Source organism: Elephantulus edwardii, unplaced genomic scaffold, assembly GCF_000299155.1.
Source record: "Elephantulus edwardii isolate Elephantulus edwardi_28Jun2011 unplaced genomic scaffold, EleEdw1.0 scaffold00040, whole genome shotgun sequence".
NCBI lineage: Eukaryota > Metazoa > Chordata > Mammalia > Macroscelidea > Macroscelididae > Elephantulus > Elephantulus edwardii.
This window is the reverse complement of record NW_006399790.1, coordinates 12432377-12440983: the sequence shown is the minus strand read 5'-3', so window position 1 is coordinate 12440983 and position 8607 is coordinate 12432377. Positions and strand designations below refer to the sequence as shown.

Genomic DNA, 8607 nt, shown 5'->3' with positions numbered 1-8607 from the left:
ATTCAACATCTGGATGAACTGCTCCTGGTGCCGGCTAAATGCTGTAAGAGCTGGGGGTTCTCCTGTCCCAGCTGCTGGAGCAGAGCAGGCAGCAAAGCTGGGTTCTGCTGAATCACTTTGCCGCATGTTCTGGAACTGGGGCTGGCCCCGCAAACACTCCAAAGGGTTCTCTCCTGATTCTGTGGCCAGCTGCTCAGATACCTGGCTCTCCTGGACTGAGCCTTGCTCTGGCTCAGGACTCCCAGGAATTCCCGTGAGAAGATACTCCACAGCGCGGTGAGGGTTGTTGTAGCTAGCTCGCAGGGCAGCCACAACCCGCTCCCGCTCGTAGCCCATAGACATGATCTCTGTCAGCATCGTTTCATACTCAGAGCCAGTCACTAGTGTGGAGGCCGCATCTTCCTCTCTGTCGCTGCTACCTGAAGAGGGAACAGAGCCTGACAAAGACTCTGGGGACATCGTGGGGACTGATTCTTCGGACGGGTTCTTGTCTTCTCTGTCAGCAGGTGGAGGATGCGACATGCTTGAGGCAGGAGGGGCTGGTGGGAAGGATGTAGAAGACTGCGGGGCAGCAGTAGGTGAGGTCTCTTGGGGGGGGGGGCTGAGGTACCCGAGCCAGCTTTGGCCTTGGTCACCATGACAACCACAAAGTTCTTCTCATCTATTCGATAATTCCTGATAGGAACGTCATCACTCAGGATCTTGCCAGTATAAATGAGCTTCTGTCCAGCCACGGGAAAGGCATCTCGGCCCTTCTCTGCTTCAATCTTCTCCTTTAGTACCTTCACCGTCTTGTCAGGCTCCATTCGAATCTTGAAGGTCTGCTGCTGCAGTGTTTTGAGCGTGATAGTGACGGCCATGGTGGGGCCGAGAGGCGGATCCTGGCCCTGGGATCCTCACACAACATGCAACTCACGCTTCCACCATCTTAGTGCCCAGCTGCGCTGAGCCAAGAAAATTCTTTTATTGTTATAAAATTCACACACACCCTCTATCCCCAGTCCACTTTACTATGAAGCTCTGTTGTCATGCAAATAATACCTAATCATATATTCTGTTTAAGCAGTTCTCTCCCTCATCTGTTTTAATGCAGTATATACATTTAGGGCTGTTGTACATAGGGTCGCTATGAGTCGCAAACGACTCGATGGCACATAACAACAACAACAACATCCTCTCCTTCCTTAGTATATTCCCCAACCCCAATGTCAGTCCTGTTTTATAACAGTGGCATTATGCTATATTTGTCCTTTTGTGACTGAAATGTTTCATTCAACATAATGTCCACCAGGGTCACCCATTTTGTATAATGTTTCATGAGTTCCTTGTTTTTCAGTGCTGCATAGTATTCCATTGTGAGAATATACTACAGCTTCTCTATCCATTCAACTTGTTGATGGGCACTTGGGTTGTTTCCAACTCTTTGCTATTTTGAACATAGCTGCAGTAAACATGGGTGTGCATATATCTGCTTGGGTGGCAGTTCTGGTTTTAAATAATGAAATTGCTAGGTCAAATGATATCTCTATTTCTAACTTTTTGAGAAAGTACCATATCACCTTCCAGAGGGGTTGCACAATTTTACACTCCCGCCAACAATGGATAAGAGTTCCAGTTTCTTCACAACCTTGCCAGCATTTATTGTTTGAAGCTCTGTTGAATTTTACTATTTTTACCAGGGTGAAATGATATCTCATAGTTGTTTTAATTTTCATCTTTCTTAGAGCTAGGGATTTTGATCATGTTTAGAAGCCCTAATCCACAACATGAACAGTCTTCCAAGCATTCTGAAAAACCTACAACCAGGAGAGGATAAAATAGATGAATGTGACCTTCTAAGAATAAAATCCCTATGCACATCAAAAACCTTCTCCAATAGGGCAAAAATGAGAGACAAAGACTGGGAAAGAATATTTGGTAATGACATGTCAGTAAGGGATTTATATCTAGAATTTATAGAATCCTCGAGCACCACAGCAAGATAAACAATCCAATTGCAAAACGAGCACAGGATATGAACAGATACATCACCAAAGAAGACATTCAGATGATAAACACACACATATTTTATTTTTTTAAAAAGTTAGTTTCAAAGAATAAATCATTTATTATAAAAAATTCTATCATGGAATCTCCAGCTTTGTTTCTGTCACTAAAGCCATTATTTTCCAACTCCCAGTCCTTTTTTTCTGCTTCCATAGGTCTCATTCAAGTCACTAGTTATTAGTGAATCTTGGTTGCATGTCCCATCCATATCAGAAAACAGAAGTGGGTATAATCCTCGATTTGTCCACCTTAGACTTTAGTGGTTGCTCTGCATATGTCAATAATATTTATATTAACAGATCCTCCTTTTATGTATATCATATTGTCCTGTCACTGACATAATTATACTTCAAGATAAATCTTGAAGTGTTATATTGGCAATGAATGCAGCACCATTTCTCTTCAATATGTCATTTCTAACATGGTTGCTGTTGTTGATTGCCTTCAAGTCAAGAACAACTCATAGCAACCCTATGAACAAAAGGCCTTTAAGCCTTTCTATAACTAGTGACATTAATCAAAGTTCGTAGAGTTTCTGGAGACATGGTGTTTAGGGAGTGGATAGATTCTATAATTGTGTCATTCAAAGTAGCCAGCAAAAAATAGTCCAAAACAGCTCATCAATGCCTGGGTAATAATCTTTATGCATTCAATTTCTTTTTTCACATTTCCCTAGATTCATATCTTATACTTTGCATATTCCAAATATTAATTACTATTTGCAGCTATTTCTTCTCATTTTGAGTCTTGCTACATTAGCAAATAAAAGTCCTTCATTGGATGAAAGTTTATTTTAAATGAAAATTTATAGACTTTGGATTTCCATTCTTTCATTGTTGCACATTTTCCTCCTCTCCCACCTTTCCCCCAGTTTGCTTTTCTCTTTGAAAAGTAAAAAAAAAAAATAAATATTTCTTTGTTATACAATCCCCCCTCCCCCAGTCCATTCCACCATGCGGCTCTCATTCTGGACTCTTGACATGAAAAATAATATCTAATCATATATTCCTTTCAGTTCTCTCCCTCATCTGTTTCAATGCAGTGTACATTATCCCCCATTTTCTTAGTTTTGCTCTAACCCTGATGTCAGTACTGCTTTATAACAGTGTTATTATGCTGTATTTGTCCCTTTGTGACTAAGATATTTCACTCAGCATAATGTCCTCCATGGTCAACCATTTTGGATAATATTACATGAGTTCTTTGTTTTTCAATGGAGTATAATATTTCATTGTATCAATATACCACTGGTTCTCTATCCATTTGTTTGTTGATGGGTAGTTGGGTTGTTTCCAACTCTTTGCTATTGTGAACAAAGCAGCAATAAACAGGGGTGTGTATTTATCCGCTTGGGTGACAGTTCTGGTTTCTTTAGGGTATATTGCCCGTAGTGGAATTACTGGGTTAAATGGTATTTCTATTTCCAACTTTTTGAGAAAGCGCCATACTGACTTCCATAGTGTTGCACAATTTTACACTTCATCCAACAGTGAATAAGGGTTTCAGTTTCTCCACAACCTCGCCAACATTTGTTGTTAGCTGCTGTGTAAAATTTTGCAATTTTTACTGGGGTGAGATGATATCTCACAGTTGTTTTGGTTTTAGGGATTTTGAACATTTCTTCATGTGTTTGTTTGCCATCTGAATGTCTTTTTTTTGTGAAGTGAGTTCATAACTAAGAAAACTAAGACAGGAGGGGATCAATAATCTACAAGGCATTGAAACAGATGGGGGAGAGAGAACTGTATAAAAAGGAATATAAGATTAGGTGTTATTGGCATGACAAGAGTCTAGAATAAGAGCTGCATTGTAAAGTGGTTGGGAAGTGGGGAGCGGGCAGAGGCGGGGCTATATCACAATGAAAAACTTTTTTTCCCAAGGAAAAAGTGAACTGGGTCGGGGGCAGGGAGGTAAGTGTGCAGTAATGAATGAATGGAAATCTATGTTCTTTATAAACTTTCATTAAAAGCTTAATTAAAATCTCAATTAAAAGAAGCCATAGTCTTTTCAATCAATTTCCATGTATCTGAAAGTCGAATATGAATAAGGGACACTCAAAGATAAGTTGATGCCTTTGTAATCAATTGTTACAACTTTAACAATGAATTGCCAAAAGGGCAAACAAGTCTTTATTGGTGCTCCTTAGAGGCAAGATTTATGAAACTTCATTTCATATATTTTGGGCAAGTTGTCAGGAAATAACATCACACTAGGAAAGGCAGGTTCAGAGAAAGGAAGACTTTCAACAAGATGTATTGATACAATGACCATAACAATTGACTGGAGCATATCAGAAGTCATGAGGATGGTTCAAGATAGGGAAAGATTTTTATTTGTTGTTCACAGGCTCACCATGAGTAATATTTGACTCAATGGGTCTTAACAACAACAAAAATCTAATTTGAGGAAGTACCTCTTTCCCAGTCACATTTTGAGAGTCTTTCATCCACATGGACTCATCTTCTGGCACTAACAACACTTCTTTGCTCTTGTAAGTTTTTCAAGGGCAAAGATGTGACACCTCTTTGGTCCGTCACAGGCTCCGTGGGAGAAAGGTGGGTAATTTCTTCTGGTGTGATGTACAGCCTCTGAAAATGCTCTGGAGGGTTATCTCTGAATAAGTTATAAGTCTATGACAATGAGTTTGTGATTGTTTGGGTTTTTTTTTTTTAATTATTTCAGGAGCTCTGATTCTTAGTGTATCTTAGTATGGATGATTTGCTGGAACCTTCCCACCATGGGTGGCCCTGCTGCTATTTGAAATACTGGTGGCATAGCTTCTATCATCACAGCAATACGTAAGAGAACACAGTATGGTAAATTGATAGATGAGTGGTAGACAACAGATGACTGGCAAAAAAACCAAACATTTATAAGACAAAGTTTTATTTTCTGATTAACTGAGATCAATCTCAAATTTATTTTCATTTTTTTTGGTTTCAAATTGAGAATTTTTATAAAATGTTCAAAGGCATTTTTTAATCTTTGTAAGCAAACCTAATGACCATACATTTCTGCCCAGAGTCTTTATTTGAATAGCTGTCCAACAACCTTCATTCCATTTTTCCAAGAAGATCATTGATTATGACCATTATTATGGGACACAGAGAATGGGGCAAATACGGTTTCTTGACCATTTCAAATTTTGAAATGCAAGATTCTATTTCAGTTGTGTCTACATATGACCTCATTCATTTTCTGCAATACTTTTAGAGAGTTGGCATGATTATTCTCAATTAAGTATGAAAGAAGCTGAGATTTTTTTTAAATAAAGAAACTAAGATTTAAAATTTAGTAACTTGCTTATGATCAACTTAGGCAAAAAATTTCAAAAGTGGAATTCCAACTAAAATTTTTGACTAAAAAAATATGTGTTCTTTCCACCGTATCACATCGCCTTCCTCTATGAAATGATCTCACAACTGTGAAAATGACTAAATTATGAGCTATACTAGGTTGAGAAAAACAACTGGTATTTTTCTTCTATTTTTCTGTCAGAGATGACGTAGGAACTGGATGTTCAAAGTACTTCCATTACACATGATGAGATAATTATTAAAGGCAGAGAAAATGAGACATAACCGGATCCTACAGCAAGGAGCACATACTTCGAGCCATCTCATAATGTGTTTAGCAGAGGAGATTTGCAGAGGTGTAGCAAGTGTTTTAAAACTTTTGAAGAGTTATTGTGTGGGTGAAGAAACCTATTTGATTTTTAAGATTGTAGAGGCTTAACTAGGATTAATTAGTGGGAGATGAAGAGTGACTAACATGTACTCAAAGAAAAGAATACTTTTCAAAACAGTAGATTTGTCCCCAAAAAGCCCACTTTTCCCAGTGACAGTGATTTATTTTTTACCAGCAGGGCTTAAGCGTGTAAACTGATGCTAAAATTAGTATCACTTTAGTGGAAATTATAACATCAAATAAGAACTTATCTTTTGTCTTAGGGCTGAAAAAAAAAATATGTGGTAAGAACTGCAGTGCAATCCCAAAGGCACGTGGTTTGAATTCACAACTTGCTCTTCAGGAGAAGGATGTGAAATCTTCTCCCCTGCAATTAACTGCCTCTAAAAACCAGCTAAAAACTCAGCTGTGAGTCAATTCCGATTCGATGGCACACAACAATATGTGTATTTATCCAAAGTAACAAACTTTTAAAGTATATTTACAGAGTTTTTAAAAAGATATTTATTTTTTAAAGTATATTCACAGGCTTTTATGTTATTTACTTACTAATACTACAGACTCCAGCAAGTTTTATTAACATTACATGGTCCTTTACCTACCCTCACATTATCTACCCCCCAATAAAAGTGAAGTGCTAGGATGGGTGATTTTTACTGCTTTATCTTGTCTAGCTTAGAGCTATATTTTTCATGATCCCCATCCTTGAATGGTTTAGCATTCTATAGGTTAAAAAAAAAATAAGAAGAAGGCATTTTCCACAAGCTTAGAAAGCAGTAATGGTCATTTTCTTCTTACATTCTGAGGATCAGTTCAGGTACTGTTGGAGCCCATGCTTACTGTTGTACACTTTGTTGGTATTAGCAGCAAGTCAGGGTGACAGCGTCTCCATGTGATCTCCTCTATGAACTTCTCTAATTTCTGAAACGAGTGTCTATTTAGCTGTATGACAAAGAACACTACCTTATTCCTTCAAGAAATCACTTAGTGAAACTAGAAGATTTGAGGCAGTGAGAGACTCACTGAGGTTCCATTCCATGCTTTTTAGTTAACACCTACAGTACCATTTTGTCATTACTTCCCCTACTTACACTTCCGTCTTTTCTCTTCTCCCTGCTCACTTCAGTACCCAGAACCACATAAAGAGAAATAGTAGTAGTAGCAATGCATAAACTGTTGAACCAGTCCATACAATTGCATAAAGTCAAATCTCAGTAATAAAGCATACATATAAACACATATGAGTCAAGATTTAGTCAGAATATGTGATGATATATGGCTATATAATTATTTAGAATATATTTAACACTATTATATAAATATTAAAAAGCAGGCAATTTATGAATTGATGAAGAAATGTATGCGTAACTATACATATAATTGTATATATTCTTAAAAACTATGTATAAATATTTGATCAAATCTTGGATGATATAAAAAGCAAATAATGTTAGTTGAGCATTCTTTTACTCTCCTTTTGATTAATTGAGGGTGTGGTCTGCATTCAAATAAAGGGTGTTATTTGACCAGTATATAAAATGCACGTAATAATGATCTCTCTCTAATGATGTTCTAAGCCGAGAACTTCTATGCCACTATAGTCTGGAGAATAGAAAACATTGTGGCGAGCTCTGGTGGCCTAGTGGCAAGAAACTGCACTGCAATCTCAGAGGTGCATGGTTCAAATCCACCAGATGCTCTGCTGGAGAAGGAGGAACAATCTCCTCCTGTATCAGTCAGATCTGATTTGATGGTACACACAAAACATAATGAGATAAAATAAAATTTAAAAAAAAATTAGAAGACATTATAGTTGAAGTCAAGGTAATTTATTTCCATTCAGTGTTTGTTAATGAGTAGCAGACATATATATTTTTTGTTCTTTTCTAAGATTTTTTTCTGGTACATACATATCCACCACTGAAAACATCAATGAACATATGGCTCAAATGATGAAATGGATTCCAATCTAGATACACATAAATGAAAACTTTCTATCAAGTGTTTCTGTGGAAATAACAACAAAAATTGCCTTGATTACCAAAGGCTTAGTTAAAGTTCCAGCTGGTTATGCAAGTGGGTGGTTTAGTTCTAAGAGAAGCTTTGTAGCTGTAAAAAATTCAAAATCCACAGAGTCGTGCCTGCCTGCCTGTGATCATTAATTTATATATACACATACACACACACACACTTTACAACGTAAAGTCCCCAATATCAGATCCTGCCAGCTTAGCTGAAACCGATTAAAACCTACTAGAAACCCTGAATAACTTTATCCTTTCCTTTTTCCTACCCCTAATAAAATATGCAATGTCATTATCTCTTGTCTATTTCCCATGCCAAGTGACACAGCTTCTTCCTCACCAATTGATCAACATGTGCATAAGTACATGCTGTGGTGTACTATCTTGGCACAGATGCTATGACAGGTAACAGAATTAATTGTTGTAGAATTATCCCAGGAATTGGATTTTCCCAGTGAAGCCAATCAAAGCTTCAGCAGGATACTCACAGAGAAGACATTATGGATACTCCTCACCAGTTGATTTAAAAAGGGGGAGGGAGTTGGCAGGTAGAAGCCTTAGTTCTCTACACCAGCTCTTTACATCTGATCTGTTTTATTATTCCCTTTCATAGTTAATTCAGCTTTTTTTACCAGTGTGTGCTTTATGCCCAATTTCTTACAACTTATGACTCCTAGTATAAAACATTCCTCTTCATGAAACCTCCCAGAATATTTCATTTTAATAATAGTTAAGACTGGAAATATTGATATTCACTCTTTTCTCTGTACTGTCAGTATGAGCACAACTTAATATGTGTAATGTTGTTGTTGTTGTTATGTGCCGTCGAGTCACCTGCGACTCATAGTGA

General features: G+C 37.5%; 1 pseudogene across 1 annotated transcript; it reads right to left on the bottom strand.

The window, feature by feature from the left end:
• On the bottom strand, window positions 1–945 carry LOC102874945 (annotated as a pseudogene). The gene has a single exon (XR_438868.1). The product of XR_438868.1 is annotated as an RAD23 homolog A (S. cerevisiae) pseudogene (transcript).
• Between the last annotated feature and the right edge of the window lie 7662 nt (window positions 946–8607).